The sequence below is a fragment of the Monodelphis domestica genome, chromosome 1, assembly GCF_027887165.1.
Source record: "Monodelphis domestica isolate mMonDom1 chromosome 1, mMonDom1.pri, whole genome shotgun sequence".
Classification (NCBI taxonomy): domain Eukaryota; kingdom Metazoa; phylum Chordata; class Mammalia; order Didelphimorphia; family Didelphidae; genus Monodelphis; species Monodelphis domestica.
In genome coordinates, this window is record NC_077227.1 from 556,155,386 (window position 1) to 556,173,130 (window position 17,745).

Sequence of the window (17,745 nt, forward strand, 5' to 3'; positions counted from 1 at the left end):
ATCCCCAAATGAATTATTCAAGTAAATGGAATTATGGTAGTTTATTTTACAATAGAGGGAAGATATTAAGGAAGAAAGAAAAGGGGAGAGAGAGAGAGAGAGAGAGAGAGAGAGAGAGAGAGAGAGAGAGAGAGAGAGAGAGAGAGAGAGAGAGAGAGAGAGAAAGTGAGAAAGCTCTGGCTTCCTCTGAACCAGTTAGAAATTCTTGGTGACAGTCTAAAAAGAAAGCAGTCTGAGGTCTCCTGTAAGAGCTCCTCCAGGGGTCCAGTTTCACAGCCAAGTTTCTTCACTCCAAATCTGTGTCTGTCTTCCAGTTTCTCCTCAAGTGTCTGCCTTCCCTCCAGCTTTGAGTGACTGTCTTTACAGTCCAACTCAGAGTGACTGAATGACTCTTCCAGTCCAATTTTGAGTGACTGATGAATCCAGTTTGTCTCTGTTTCCACTACTTAAAGACCTTTTTCTCTTATGTCACCTCCCCTAATTTTTATGTCTACCAATCACAGCCAATGCTCCTCTTCACGACTGCCCACTCTTTCACATGTGGTTCACAGACCTCCCACTCAATGTATGAAATGGGTGTTCATACCCTTTTGTGGTTAGTTCACACCTTTTTTGTAGTTAGTTCATACCTTTTTGTGGTTAAAATTGGTAGATCTACTTTAAATACTGGGTTTACACTTTGGGGATTAAAATCTAAAAATAGACAGGGGATTACAATTTAATATTAACAATAAAGGAAGAGCTAAGTACCTTTATCGTTATAATCAGAGGAGAGCCAAATCCAATCTTCACACTATCTTCTCACTGGCTATCTTGTCCTTTCATAATTCCCACTTCTCCTCCTTTTCTGCTTTCTGATAACATAATCAAAATAACTGTTGGATAAAGTGTGTCATTCTACTCCTCAATAATCCCTTTGCCATCCCTGTTTCTTACCAAACCAAATATTATTTCCTTTAAAAGTGTAAGGTCCTTTGGGGATGGATTCCCTTCTCTTTTATATTTGTAACTTTGGTTCTTAGCACAATGTTTAGCATATAAGGACAGGGATTGGAACTGACCCATGATTTCACTGGAATAAGGAATTCCTTATTGAGAAAATTCCCTATACGAATGCATTTTGGCACTTTCCCTACAACTTATAATCTTAAAGTGACTGTACCTAGACTACTGTAAGATTAAGTGACTCACCCAGGGACACCTAGCCAGTGTATGTTAGAGATAAGATTTGAATTAAGTTTGGCATGAGGTAGTTGTGGTAGTAGTAGTAGTGGTAGTAGTAGTAGTAGTAGTAGTAGTAGTAGTAGTAGTAGTAGTAGAAGAAGAAGAAGAAGAAGAAGAAGAAGAAGAAGAAGAAGAAGAAGAAGAAGAAATAGTAATATTTAACATTTATATAGAGCTTACTATATGCCAGGTATTATAAGTATTTAAAAATTATTATCGTATGTGTTAGTCAAAAGCCAGAGAACAGTTTACCTCTCCATTTCAATAAGTAATAGTTTCCTGTCAGTTTACATATTCTATTACACTTATTTGATACTGGGAGGTAAGTAATTATTATCCACATTTTATAGTTGAAGAGACTGAGGTAAATAGTAGGACAGTGATTGGCCAAGAGTCACAAAGCTAATAAGTTTCTGAGAGTGGACTTGAACTCGCCTTTCTGACTTCAATCTCACTGTATCTCCAAACTGCCTGAGATAATGTTTAGTAAATACTTCTTGTTCATGCATTTATTCATTAAAAGATTATCCAGTAAAAATGGATCCTAATATAAGTCCACTAAATCCCTCATTTTATACTTTTTGAAATAATATTTTTCAAAGCATATGATAGTAAAAACCAAATTTTGAAGGATAATTGACATTTTAAGTTGGGCATTTTAAATAGAAGCCTTGAAGTGGATCCTTTTTTTTTTATCATCATATAATCAATCTACCGAGTTCCTAAATTTTAACATTCCCAATGCTCACAGCTTGTCCTAGGAACATTAATTAAATCATTGCTTTTACTTCTTTAGAAAAGGTATTATCAGTCACCTTGCTTATGTTGCCACTCATTATTCTTGTGACTTCCTGGACATAAAAATCCCTTTTCTAGTCACCATTCCCTGGCAGATATCATCTTCCCCTATTAGAAAGTAAGCTCCTTGAAGGCAAAACCAGTCTCATTTTCGTATTTATATCCCTAGAACCTACCACTGTGTATGGCACATAGTAGGTACTTAATTCATGCTTTTTCATTCATTTATTTATTCATTCATGGGGTAAAAGTTTGAAATCTGTGTTGAGTTTGCAGATATTAATGTACTAAATAATTTCACAATATTTAGTTAAACTAAAACATCCTTGAGACAATGTTGAGAGAGTACTAGCCCTAGATACCACAATGTTGTCTTATTGCTGTGCCAAAGATTGTAAATCATAAAAACAAACTAAAATCCTTTGATCACATTTTGGCCAGGTGGGATATGGTTCTCATGCTTTTGGACTCTGTGTTTATGGCTGACACTGAGATTTATATTTTGCTCTTCAGTTTCCTCAGGATGTTTTAGCAACCATAAAACTTAACCACTGCTGTATATCACCTGACAACTCCTTGAATGTCCTCCAGACCTGGGATTCATTCTTTGAGGTATGGTATATTAGTGCTGCCACATACCAAATTTCTGTGCTGTCCATTTCCTTTATGTGCTATAAAACCAGTTACCATGCCCCTTTAATTTTTCTTTTGCAGTTTCTTGTATCTGCCTATTTCCTGCCCTTATTTACTATCCCATTCCAGAAGATCTCTTATGCTCCCAAGTAATGTCTTCCTATTTGATCATCCTTCTTCCATCTCTAACTCTCCTTAATCCATTTTGCAGACCATTGCCAGATTATTGCCTTGTCATGAAAGGAACACTGGGCTGGCAATCAACAGTCTTGGGCTCAAGTTTCAATTATGCCTGAAAATAATCATTTCAACAAAACCTAGAGCAAAACTCTTAACCTATCTAGGCCTCAGGTTCCTTATCTATAAAATGAGGGGGCTAGAACTAATTCACAGCAGTACAAATTGTGATATCAAAAAAAGTAGAAACAAAAAGGGTGTCTAAAACTTGGATAATAGTAATGAAAAATTAAGGCGTAAGAAAGGGTCGATTTGAGGAATTCCAAGGAACATGGAAAGATTTAGATAAACTGATGCAGGATGAAAAAAGCAGAACAAGAAAATAATAGAATTAATTTGCCTATTTTGTAAGGTTGCCATGACATAGTGAGGTGATAGATTTTGGGGAAAGTTGATTTCAAAGAGTTCAGAAAAAGGCTAAGTTAATTCAGGAGTAATAGCTAGCTGACATCATTGACATTCTGAATACATAAACAAAAACAATTTCAGTGAAGGGGGGAAAAGGGGAGTTGCTTTCACAGACACTTAGACAAATGCCTAGGATACTTACCAAACAACTTTTGTTTTGAAAATATGTGTCCAGAAAAGCACTTCTTCACTTTACGTGTGTGTGTGTGTGTGTGTGTGTGTGTGTGTGTGTGTGTGTGTGTGTGTGTGATGGATTCCTTTGGGAGTTTGGTAAGGTTTTGAGACCCCTGAGAATTTTAAACACAAAATAAAATATAATATTTTTGAGGGAACCACCTATATTGAAATACAGTATCAAAATGTTATAAAAAAAGAGTTCACAGACTTCTTATTAAGAGCCCCTGGCGATAGAAACAAAGAGAGGTAATGAGTGTATGGTTGCCTAGTCCTGGTGAAAAAACTAAAGCAAGGTTAGTGGTCAATGCAAAAAGCAGGAAAAAAGGCCTTTTAAAGAAAAGCTGTGTTGGGAAAAACATGTTTAGAAAAAGAAGAGAATTGCTACTCAGGGTCAGTAAGATGATGATAATGGATAATGGTGAGAAAGCAGAAATACATAACTGTATTTGATTCTGTTTTCCAAAGAGAATCTTTTTTAGATGGAAAAGGACAAAACAGATACGGTTAATAGGGAGCACTTAATTTGCATGAGACAAATGGTATTTCATAGAAACTGTTTAAATTTTCTGATAACTACATAGTTTATAAAATTCTATTTTGTTATATTGTTAGAGGAATTATTATTTCAGTTAAAAACAAATATCTTCAATGAATGAAATTAATATTTATATACTCAGTTTTTGTAAAGGGTTAATATGACAGAACCAATTTGAACAAAAATCTCTCTTTTGCAAAAATTGAAAACTGTCCATTATACTATGCATGCTCTCTAAGCAGGAACCATCTCTACCTAGTCCCCAAATTTCTTTTTAAAATAAGTTTTTATTGCTGTTTTTTTTCCCTATCATTTTAGTTTTTCCCAAAATCTATCAGCCACCCACCCCATCTAACAAAAAGCATTTTTTTAAAACAAAAAAGAGAACAAAATCAAAACAACCAATCAAAACTCTGAAAAAAAAAATCTGAAAACATACGATGTTCAACACCTGTGCACTTCCCACATATAGGAAGGGGTGGGTTGGGGAACTTCCTTCTCATTACTTCATTTGAGTCATGTTTTATATCTTTAAATTTTGTTACTTTCACTTTTATTTTGACCTGTGTGATTCCATTTCTTTTCTTTCTTTCCTTTCCTTTCCTTCCTTCCTTCCTTCCTTCCTTCCTTCCTTCCTTCCTTCCTTCCTTCCTTCCTTCCTTCCTTCCTTCCTTCCTTCCTTCCTTCCTTCCTTCCTTCCTTCCTTCCTTTCTTCCTTCCTTTCTTCCTTTCTTTCTTTCTTCCTTTCTTCCTTCCTTCCTTCCTTCCTTCCTTCCTTCCTTTCTTTCTTTCTTTCTTTCTTTCTTTCTTCTTTCTTTCTTTCTTTCTTTCTTTCTTTCTTTCTTTCTTTCTTTCTTTCTTTCTTTCTTTCTTTCTTTCTTTCTTTCTTTCTTTCTTTCTTTCTTTCTTTCTTTCTTTCTTTCTTTCTTTCTTTCTTTCTTTCTTTCTTTCTTTCTTTCTTTCTTTCTTTCTTTCTTTCTTTCTTTGTTTTCTTGGTCCTGCTTACTTCACTATGAATCTGTTTAGGCAAATCTTTCCATGATTTTTTATTTGTCATATTCATCATTTCTTAGTGCAGCTATATTCTATTACATGTATGTCCCTTAGGTGGTTTAGCCATTCCTTAAATGATGACAATCTACTTCCCCCACAATTCTTTGCTATCACAAAAAGTACTGCTATAACATGTTTTCTTTTTCCTTAATGGCTTACTTAGAGTACAAGCTTAGGAATGGAGTTCTGATTCAAAGGATATGGTCAGTATCCCATGTTCTTTACCCATGTTCCCCTCCTCCTGAATAAAGAAGACTCTTTGAATATGTATTTTTTGAATGAATTTTTGAATGAATATTTGAATGAATAAAGACCATGCTTTTCATCACAGAATTCTATTTCTGTCCTAGTTCCTGGTCTAAAATGCCTAGATTTCCCTCTAAAATATAGTTAAAGAGAAGGAATAGGAATACACATTCATATAGTGCCTAATACTTGTCAGACACCGTGTTAAGCACTTTACAAATATCTCATTTAATCCTCACAACGACCTTGTTAACCCCATTTTACAGTTGTGGCACCTGAAGGCAAATAAAGGTTAAATGACTTTCAAAAAAAAATATATATATATATTAAAGTATCTGAGGATAGATTTGAACTCCAGGACATGACTCTAGGTCTACCAGTCTATACTGTTCCATCTCTCTCTTTGCTACTTAGTTGTAATGTAAATTTGGTATCATTTTATTAAGTATTCTCTGAAGTCCTTTCTAACTCAATGTCCTATGATTTTCCTATAATCTTCTCAATGATTTCCTAAGTAACTAGACCTTCTTTTTCTTATAGCTTAAGTGATATAAAAAAGAAGAAAGGCATAAGAGAGAACCTTTTAACTTCCTGCTAATTTCCCATTATTGGGGAGCAATTAGCATGTTTGGATGGACATTTTTCTGAAAAAGATCTAGAGGTTTTTGTAGATGTCAAGAGAAACTGCCCTCAATTTTCATTTATTAAGCACCTACTTATTGTGCCAGACATTGTTTTAGGCTGGGTATACAAACAAAATGTAAAAAAAACCAAACCATTCATTGACTTTAAGGAACTCATAAACTAATGGGCAAGATAATGTACAAACAATTATGTGCAAACAAGATTTATACAGGATAAATTAAGGATAATTTAAAAAGGAAAGGCATTAATATTAAGGAAATCTGGGAAAGGCTTCTTGTGCAAAGTAGGATTTTAGCAGAGACCAAATGAAAGACAGGAGGTAGAATTGAGGAGGGAAAGGATTCCAGGCATGGCAAACACCAGTGTAAGTAGGGAGATGGAATGTCTTGTGCAAGGAATAAACATGGAAGCCACAGTCACTAGATTGAAGAGCATATGGGGGGAGGGGTGATAAAAATACAAGAAGACTGGAAAGACATAAAGAAGTCAGGGTATAAAGGACATCAAAAGTTGCATAGAGGAACTTACACTTGATTTTGGAGTTGAGTGAACCATAGGAGTTTGCTGAATAGATCTATGCATGGAACTGTACTTTGAGAAGATAACTTTGTTCAACAGAGGATGTATTGGAGTGAGTAGATATTTGAGGAAAGGAAGGTAACAAGAAGACTATTGTAATAGTACAGGCATGAGATGATGAAAGTCTCTACTAATGTGGTGACAGTATCAGAGGAGGCAAAGCAGTCTATTCAAGAGATATTTCAAAGGTAGAATTGACAGGACTTGAAAACAGATTGGATATGAAAGGTGAGAGCATGAAGATTAAAAGCAGATACTGTTGTGATCCTGGGAGATTGGGAAGATGGTAGTACCCTCAATAGTAACAGGAAAGTTAGGAGACAGAAAGGTTTTGAGGAAAAGTCATGAACGCATTTGGGGATGTGCTGAACTGAAAATGTCTACAAGATTTTCAGTTCAAGATGTTCAATAGACAGTTGGAGATACAAGATTGGAAGTCAGGAGAGCAATTAGGACTGGATAAATAGACTGAAGAGTCATCTATATAGAAATAGTAATTGAATATAGTATAGGACATAGTTGAGGTCACTTAGTAATACAATACATAGAGGTAAAAAGAATATCACCCAGGACAATCTTGGAAGATATCCATGGTTAGCAGGCATGACCTCAATGATGATTTAGCAAATGAGATTGGCAAGGGATGGTCAGTCTTGTAGGAGGAGAACAAAGAGAAAGCAGAGTTATGGAAACCTAGAGAGAATAGGGTATCATGGAGAAGAAAATGATCTGCAGAGTACAAGGTTGCAGGAAAGGTAAAAAAGAATGATGATTGAAAAAAGATCCATATAGATCACAAGTACAATATGGATGCCAATACAAACTAATGAAATGAAATTTTGTGCTATAGTGAGAGGCAGAAATTATGGGAATAAGGACTTTTTTTTTAAAATGTATAGACTGTTTTGCAATACCTTTATTTAAAGGCTCTATGAAGTAATCCTATTTTGATTAGCCTCAATTCAAAGAAAGAAAGGTGGTAGGCAAAAGAAGCTTATCTGTTTGCAGAAATTACAGCTGTACTCTTTACATATTCATTCTCTTAAATGATGTATTTGAAGCTGAAGGTGCTGTCACAGGAGAGGCGTTTGCCTTTGCATCTCCCACACAAATCCTGCCGATGAGGTCTTTTGGGATCCACATGGCGAAGTTTCACTGGACAGGAGCATCTTGTCTGTTTACAACTCTGGCAGGTGGTGAGACCATATCTAGAATATTGTATTCAGTTTGGGGCAGCTTTAGAAGGACTTTCAGAAGCAGAAAGATATCCAGAGAGGGATAGCCAAGATGTTGATAGACCTCAGTTTTATGTCACTGGAGGATCAGTTGAAGAAACTTAGGATGTTCAGCTAATAGAAGAAAAGAGGAATATGCAAGATAGGATCTGATAAATATATTAAATATTTAAATGATTATAGTGAGGAGGAAGCATTAGTCTTATTTTATTTGGCCTCCTAAACAGAATGAGGAGCAATGAGTAAAAGTCAAAAATAGGCAAATTAAAAAACAAAACAAAACAATAACTTCACCTTCTGTGTTAGAATCAATACTGTTCATTGATTTCAAGGCAAAAGAGTAGCAAGGGCTAGATAATGAGTGTAAAATGACTTGCCCAGGGAAACATAGCCAGGAAGTGTCTAAGACCAGATTTAAATCTAGGACTTCTTGTCTCTAGGCTTGGCTCTCAATCTACTGAGATACTTAGCTTCCTCAAAAGAGGCAGGTTTTAAGGGGGAAAAAAGCTTCCTGACAATTGTGATTTTCAACAGTGTTGTGGGTTAACTTTGAGATGTATTGGATTCTCCTTTATTGGAAGTCTTCAGACAGAGGCTAGTAGATGATTTCTTATAGAGTGAATCATTTTCTTGGATAAAGGTTAGAGCAGAGGTCCTTTCCAACTCTAGAATTCTAGGATTTTGAACTCACATTTCTATTCGCACTTCTGCTTTTTCCATAATGACTTTATAATAATAAATAGTTATTATCATCAGTTTTTAGATGAAGAAACTGAGGCAAAGTGATCTGCCCCAGGCTATATGTGTAGCAAGCGCAAGAGCCAGGACAAGAACTTGGGTCTGCTGACTTACGGGTTATGGCTTTTTTTGCTGTGCTGTACTACATATCCATAAAAGCAGGAGATCCCACTCCTACAGCAACAGCTCTTCCTCCCTACCTCTTGGGAGCCCAAGTATTACTCTTTATCCTAGAGTGCCTCTTCCCCTTTCCTCCCCTCATCACTCAGTTGCTTCAGAGTAGATCCTTCCCTTATGCTTGAAGCTTCCAAGAACTTAAATCCTTTTCTTCTTATTTAGGTGCCAGAGGGGATATACTCAAAGTCCCCCAAGTTCAAACTCTAAAATCTATTTTTTTCCCTCATGGAAATGTTATGCATGGTGGTTTAGTTTTAAAGTACTCTTAGTTTGGTACTGCTCATCAGCTATATTATGGAAGACAGATTTTTGTGAGCCAGTTTGGGAACCTAATCATTATTTCTGTTGGAAAATGCCTTCTGTATTCGAAACTGACTTGTATATAGACTTTTGGAAAATAATCTGCGAGTTATGTTCTGCTTGTACTTGATTAGATAATAGTTTGTATGAGTCACTAATTATAAATCTTGTCTCCTTGGCCACATTGAATATTCTTTGAATGCAGTTATGCTTCAGTCCTCCATAGCACATAAACATAAAACATTGTTAGGTGAGCAGTCGAATTGGAATACATTACAGATATTGTAGGATTTAATGAGCACAGGGGAATGAGAGATGCTCTGGAGTCTTATGTTGGATTCATTATAAACTTACTTGATGTGGCTACATTTGAATGTTACTTTCCCATGTTATCTACCAAAGTAAAAGAATTAATTAGTTACCTATTGTAACATTTCCCTAAAGTTATATCTTTGTGGAATCAATGAAAAACAACTCTAGCCTCTTGTCTCAGGGATGGGGTAGAGCAGAGAGAAAGTGAGTGAGAGAGGGTCAGAAAAAGAGAATTTGGAACTCAAAACTTTTAATAAAATGAATGTTAAAATTGTTTTTATATTTAATAGGGGAAAATAAAATATTATTAAAACAACAACTAGCCTCATCATCCAACCTCTATAATTTTGCCCAGGCTGTTGCTATGCCTGGTACACCTTCCCTTTAACTCTTCCCTTAGTGAATGCCTACTTATTTTTTAATTCCTTACTCTATTGCCACCTCAAATCTTTCCTGATCCCCCTGGTGTGTGCAGATCTCCTTCAGACCTCACAAAACACTTTGTTTTATAACTCTCTAACACACTTATCATGTAATATTGTTAATTAAAGTTGTCTATTGGGGATAGATTGGTATTTATGCCCTGTATTTTTCACAATAACACAAGCTTAAGTTTGGTTAGGTCAACCCCATGGAACTTGCCAGTCTCTTTTTGGTCGCTGAAATTTTCAATATAATAATAGAATGTATTGTTATGTGAAAACAACTGTCCAGACTATTTCTAAATAATTTTGCCACTAGCAGCATGAGCCCTATGTGATATTTTTGCCCTGTTCCTTGCTAGTCTCACGCAGTTTGAAGAGATGCTGAGAACAACTACTATTAGGCTGAAACCTAGTAAGCATAGTGCTAATTGAATTTCTACCTACTGTGGGAAAAAAGACAGCTGGATAAATATTCCATATGCAGGTCAAAGGGAATTCCCATTCTTAAGGTGGAATGACAATTGGGATTGAGGACATGGGAGCTAGGGCTCAGGGAGAAAGGATGTGCTGCTGGGGATAAAAACATGGAAAAGTAGAGGAATTCTATTTATTCTCTAACATAATAACATTCTCCCTGTGTGAAGGCAATATTTCCATCAAAGAGTCATTTTTCATTAGTAGCATAAAGATGCTGATATTACAATAAAGGAAGATATCAGAAGGCACATTGTTTTTTTTTTCCTGATAATGATCTGTTCTGTCCTACTTGATGAAAAGGTTAATTCATCTTCTCAATTTTGTTTTTTCTCTCATGGTTTTATATTATGTTTTCCAACACACTTTCAGATGTAGAATTTCTCTCTACTGAAATGTAGTTGGCCTCCAGGTAATTTAACAGTTATATTCCCTGTTGCCTTAAAACTGTCAGGATTTATGAAGAAAATGCAATGTTTTCCAATTAAAGGAGTGAGGCTGGGGAATTAAAGCTAATTTTATATTGTGACAATTTGGATATTTAGTTGATTAATTCTCTTTTGTTTGTCCTTAACAATGGTGCTCAATTTTACTAAATTCAAGAGTTGGGAGGTAAAACAACAGTGGCACACTCTTAATCTCTTTGAAATATCTGTTGGAGTTCTTCATCAGGGTGGATTTTCTCTTCACCAGTACTAATTGTGACTTATTAAAAAATATGCATCCTAATTGACCTTCTTCATGCCTTTCTGCAGGAAGATCCCTTTCCCAGAATGCCCTGGAGGTTTTCCTTTGGTTCCTTGAATGTCTTGTGGATACCAAGGCAACATTTGGACTGTCCATCACTCTTACTATATGACCTATAGCCTTTTTTTCTTCTTATACATATCCTTGATGCTATAATTTGTGCCTCTTCTCAAATATATGTTGCATGTGATCTGCAACCTGCTTACATGCACCATATATCTTTCATGTTTAGATATTCAACCATGAATGGGCACTATTTGGTGTATGGGAAAAGGACAATGCTTGGTGCTATTGTAGAACTAATGATTTCTGAAAAACTATCTGTCCTCAAGAATCTTACAATTTATAAGCAGAAGATAGGAAATCTACAGATAAAAAGTTATGTTGAACTAAGTCAACAAGCAATTATTGAACTTGTACTATTTGCAAAGTACTCTGAGAGACACACATATGAATTAGGCATGCCTTGTCTCTTCAAGGAGCTTGTAATCTCAGAGGAGAGAGAGAATAATTATTTTTAAAAAGCACAATGCAAAATAGAACCTACATGCGTAAGAGGAAGTTAGGTAGCAGTTGATAGAATCCTGGATTGGGATCTGGAAGTCCTGAGGTCATATTTGACCCCTACACTAGCTGTGTCACTTAGAGCAAGCCATTTCACATTTTTCTGCTTCAGTTCCCTCATCCAGAATAATAATAGCACCTACCTTACAGGGTTATTGTGAGAATCAAATGAAATAATATTTGCAAGGTACTTTGCAAATCTTAAGCACTCTATAAATGCTTTTGAGAGGTACAAATGAGAAAAATATGGGGACATACAATTGGGGCTCACTTTAAAAATAATTTAATCCAATTATCCCTTTTTACAAATGAACAAACTAAGGCCCACTCAGATTATCATAAGATCACAGATAAAGACTTAAGGGATTTAAGGCACCTGGCTGAAGTTTCTTTTTTGTAAAATGAAGTCCAGAGGGATTAATTGATTTAACTTGATGTTTTAGAAGTAGTAAGAATCAGAGATGAGATATGGACCCTCTCAATTCAGGCAGGTAGGTGGTTCAGATGATAGAATACTTGGTCTGGAGTCAAGAGATTCATCTTTCTGAATTATATTCTGGCCTTAGACACTTTCTGGCTGTGTGATGCTAGGCAAGCCACTCAACCCAATTTGCCTCAGTTTCCTTTCTGTAAAATTATCTGGAGAAGGAAATGGCAACCACCTGAGTATGTTTGCCAAGAAAACCCTGAATGGGGTCAGGAAGAGTCAGACACAACTGAAAAATGACTGAACAACAGTCTCTGAATCTAGAGTTAAGTGATTTATTCAAGGTCCCACAGGTAAGGAAATTGGATTTAGACCTAGTTCCTTCAACTCAAAGTTCAGTGCTCTTTCTAGTAGAATCCATTCTTGAGACTTATAATAACTCTATGAAACAGTATAAATCTCATTATTCCCAGATTCTAAGACTGTATGAGATCATAATTTCCAATGAATTAACTAAAGGTACATATGAATGGATTTTATACACACACACACACACAAATGTAAGCAACTTGAAGCAAGAACTTTTGGCAATGGGATGAATATTTTTAGATAGGGTGATGCCTCAAAGTGATTTCATCTTTAGCTTAGCAGTACTGGGCAATAAATACCAAAAGAGTAATACATATAGTTGAGTACTATCAGAATTCTTAAAAGGGAGGCAGTGCTTCTGGATGGAGTGATGAAGAATGGACTTCATGCAGATGACTGGGTTGAAGGGTAAGACAATTGTCTATATGGGCATAGGAACTAAAGGAAAGTTGAAAGAAAGGTATTCAAGGAAGATGAAACTCTTCTCCCAAAAAAATGCACAGAGGTGAGAAAATGTAAGACTTTCATTCATTCATACAACAGTTTTTAAGCACCTACTACGTACAGAGAATTGTATAGTGTTACTGGAGATGACACAAAGTAAAAATAAAACATAGCCCTTTTCCTCATAGAATTTCTAATCTAATAGTGGGATAAAACATCATTATGGGTAAGTGCAATACATAGCACATTACATAACACATACACAAGAGAAAGTACTTTATGAGGTCCAAGGGGCAAGGTTTTCTCGAAGTGATGGTCAGGAAAGCCTTCATGGAAAAGATTGGATTTGAGTTGTGCTTTGCAGGCATGTTTTGGGGTCAACTAATAGATTTTCGAGTAAAGGTTTTTGTTTGGAAGTAGGAAATAAGCCAGGAAAGGTAGGTTGGGATCACATTATGAAACCTTTTCATGGCCAAAAAGAACTTCATGTTACCAAGGCAACATAGCCTAAATTTGTTTCTACTCAGAGAGATTCTTCTCTCTTTTTAAAAATAAGATTATACATAATGACCAAACAGGTTTTATACCAGTATGAGAGATGGTTTAATATAAGGAAACCATGAACCTAATTGATTACATTAACAAAAAAGTAACAAAAGTCATATGACTATGTCAGTTGATGCAGGGAAAGCTGTTGACAAAATATCCAGGGAGTTTGTTGCATTATATTGCATAAACCTTTGGATTGTTTTAATACTTTCAAATGATGTTCACATGAAATATGATATCAATATACACAAAATTATTTTTTTCTAGAGAAATAGAAATAAGTATTGAGAGAAAAACATTAGGTTTAAGATAGACTAATTTAAATCTTGATTAAGTTTATTATCAGATCTGGAATAAGAAATATGTGGGTTCTGTTGAAAGTTTAGACATTTTGACGTCTATTTCTCTGAGCAGAGGATATCATTTTCAGTAGCAGTTAGAGGGCATTTATCACCAATATGTTTGCCACCAGTATTTCTTGTAGTATCTTTGAGCTAAATGTTGAAGGGAGCTGAACAGAGCCATGGGAAATGAAGTAAGGAATGACTAGTTCAAATCCTGCTTCTGCATTTATTAGACAATGGACAAGTTACTTAATTTCTCTAGTTCTCAGTCTCTTCCCCTTTAAAACATGTATAGTAATACCTAAGCCTTACAATACTGCATTATTGTAAAGATAAAATGAAATAATCTATGAAGAATACATTGTAAACATTAAAGGGCTAAATCTGAGACTTGAATTGTCTTTGGAAAAATTCAAAGCTCTTTTAATGACTATAAGTTTCTTTTTTAAACAAAGGCTCATTTAGATTTTTTTTCTTCTTGGGATGCTGTCATTCATGGAACCCTGCAGTAACCATAAAATTGATGTTTAGAACCACTCAAAAGGTATAGGAGAGGTATATGTTGGGTATGGTCAGGTTTCAACAGAATATGAACAAAGGATTGAAGAGAAGTGGTACAAACAATGTCATCAAAGAAATGCCTGATCAAAAAAGATGCATAGGTTTCATAGTGACAAAAAAGATATATCTAAAGGATAGCTTACATGTACTCCTGGAATAACAGTATTGCTATATCTAGCACATTGAATAGATGTCCTGTATAAACTTAATTTGAGGGTAAGACTGAGAGTCACACCCATATATACATAGGAATAGGTTATAATTTATGCCATAGGAGAAAATACTGAGATAACAAATCACATTCCTTTTGAGTATTTGGCTCCAATGTCTTGAAGTTAAAAGAATAGACTGATACCAATCTTATAAGTAGATGGATTAGGTATTGGTTCATGTGGTGTAATAAATTACACTTAGTGGTAGGCCTCTATGTCTCTAAATCTTCCCTCTAAAGTCTCTGAAATCCCACTCTTTCATTAAAATAAGTAGATTATTTGAAGGGCATCTACTATATTTGGAATAGAGTGTAGGTTGTAAGAGAACTGGGATTTAACTCACAAATACATATAGAGACATTCTATATATTAAATAGTTTTACTTTTAAGTCATAGTCACAATCGATAAATATTTATTAAGTACCTACTATGAAGAAGGTCTTGCACTTACTTAGCTCTGGGGATACAAATAAGAAAAAGAAAGATAGTTTCTATTCTCAAGGAGTTTACAATCTAATTGGGGAATACAATATACAAAAGGAAGCTGAAAATAGAGTGGAATATGCCAGTTGGTACAGTGGCTGAAACCAAGTTGAAACCAAGCAGATTAGCTGGTGGGAAAAAGAAGTTAGCAAAACATTCTGAGCCTATAGAAAGCAGTTTTGGAAGGAGTTTATTGCTCCATCCTTTAGACCTTCAGTTAGAGGGTAGAGACTTCTTTTTCTGCTTTTCCCTGAAAAAGAATATTACAGGAACTTTTGGTAGAAGTAAGAAAAAAAAGAAAAGATAGAGAACTATCTATGCAAATAGACAAATAGACATTACTTCCAAAGAGAAATGGAAGGTTAAGAAGATGATGCCTTCATTAGAAACTCTTAAATATCAGATTTTGATGCATTGTTTTGTATCAGGCAAGTGACAAGCTGGTAAAGATTTGTGAATGGCTAAAGACTTTTGTGAAGACAAAAAGAAGGAAAAGCATGATTAAGTTAAACAGTAATATACAATTATTTAAGTTTATTGAGTAAAGCAATTTACCTGGTACCTAGGAGTCTACATATATTTCAAATTCATTTCGTGTTATTTTTGTATTTAAATTTTTACAACATCAAAGAAAACTGTAGAATGTCAAAACAAAGATACTCCCCAGTCCATTTTGTCCAAGTTCCTAATTTTTCAGATGAGGGAGCTGAGGCCTAGAGAGTTGAAATGGTGTTTTATCAGGACTACACTGTCAAGCAGTGCAGAACCTACACTAGAAATCAGGTTTTCCAACTTGTGTTTTGGTGCAGTTTCAATGATACTATAATTTCATGTACTCTACAAGCCAACTCTCCTTGCTATCCCCCAAGCCCGGAATGTCCTTTCTCCTTACTTTGACTCTCCTGGTTTCCATGGCCTTTAAGATCCATTTCAAATCCCTTCAAAAGGCCTTTTCCATTCCTCCTTACTTTCAGCCATGAATGCTTTTCCTAACATGCTACCTTCCTTTATTCTGAATATATCTTATATGTACATAGTTATTTTATGTCATCTTTCTCATTAGAATGTGACTTTAGGGCAATGATTATGTTTTCGTCTTTCTTTATAGCCTCAGCATTTGGCACAATTCTTGGCACATCATAAGTGCTCAATAAATAACTTGGTAATTGTCCAGTTTATTGACTTTTCTAAGTCTCTCTACTCTCTAACAATTCATCTTTCAGTTTAAATTGTTTCAGAGTTAGCTGATGATAGCTAGTTATTTTTTGTCTGTGCACAGGTAGATAATGTTCACACTGAAATCAATTGAGGTATATATAGCACTTGAGCTCTATGTATGGATCCTTTTAATTTAGGGATCTTTACTATTTATATGTTGATAATTCAATGTGGCAAATCTACTAGGAAAAAACATTTTCCAAAAAATTGAACTGGATGTAGATAATATTAGACCATCTTAGTTCTTTCATTCATTCATTTGTTCATTTATTAAATAAATTCTGAGAAGATTGGATACATCGGGCTATTTTGCTCAACATACCCCAACTGACATTAGTTAGGAACAAGACATAATACTCTCATGATTGGGCCAGGATCTGAAGTCTGTATGAAAAGGCTATTTGAATTAATGAACATGCCATAATTCATTGTCATTCTTTGTTAGATATGTTCCTAGGTTGACCTAATATAAATAAAGTAACTTTTGACATTAAAAAAAAGTATGGCTGGATACATGACAAATAGACAGACAGCACCTAGAAACAGCATTGTGTCTGGTTTCATTCATCATATCTTTACAGAGTTGAGTTTGCTTTACTATGTAGAGTGTCAAGCTATGTAAACATTTTCTGTGGTGGAAATTAGCTCAAATCTCACCATCTTGAAAACCAATCCTATTCATTGAAGGCTTCCAAAGGAATATTTCTTGTGATTTAAAAAATTGTTTTCAATGAAATTTCACACATGGGTAGAGGCACAGAGATTTATAATTATACAGCAAGAGGTCTGTAGTTCATTAAAATACTAGTTTTTGTTAGACTAAGCTTTACTACACCCACAATCTAAATCATTTTATCTACCTAATTCCAGCTCTTTTCCTTTTGTACATCTAATTTCAGAATGGAATGAGGAAACCTTTGCTGCTTATTCTGTTCTTTGCAAAAGCATGCCTTTTCTATTTCACACTGTGTTTTTCTTGCCCTCTAGAAATATGCATGGCAGACATACTGTTCTTTACCTTAGAATTATATTATGATAAATAGCTTGGTTCCCTAGAATAATCTCAGCAGCTTCTGTGAAGACCACTGATGAATATCAGTGGCTCCTTTTCCTAGAAGAGGTTGTGCAAAATAATGGCTGACCTTTTTGAAAGGTAGCAATGACCAAAGCTGAGGCCAGGTATAAACTAGGTAGGTAGACAACTAGGGAACCGTATAAAGAAATGGGAAACTATAAGAGAAAAGTGGCTTTTTGAAAATGCACATTTGTAAAATGTCAGAAACTTCCCTTTCCATGTCAAAAAGATATTTCATGTTCAATTGAATTCTGTTCAGTACAGACTAGAAATCTCTGTGGACAGCAGTGCAGGGCTATGGCTTCCAAATTGGGAGGGAGCATAGTTTTCAAACATGGCCACACAGAACAATCCATTTAGGGTCCCTTGTAGCTCCATAGTGTTTCCCAGTGTGCAAAGTGAAGCATATACCTTCTGTCATGTGATTTTCTGTAGCAATCTAGTGAGATAGAAAACATGAATATTATCTTTTTAGAAATGGGAAAAATGTGCCTCATAGAGGGTAAGATCCTTTTGCCAAGGATTACATAGATAATAAATGACAAAGGTAGGACTT

General features: G+C 35.2%; 1 protein-coding gene across 2 annotated transcripts in view; it reads left to right on the top strand.

Annotated features, from left to right (window-relative positions):
* Window positions 1–17,745, top strand: part of DLGAP2 (DLG associated protein 2) — a 1,318,656-nt gene that overhangs the window by 76,868 nt on the left and 1,224,043 nt on the right. The window lies entirely within an intron of this gene.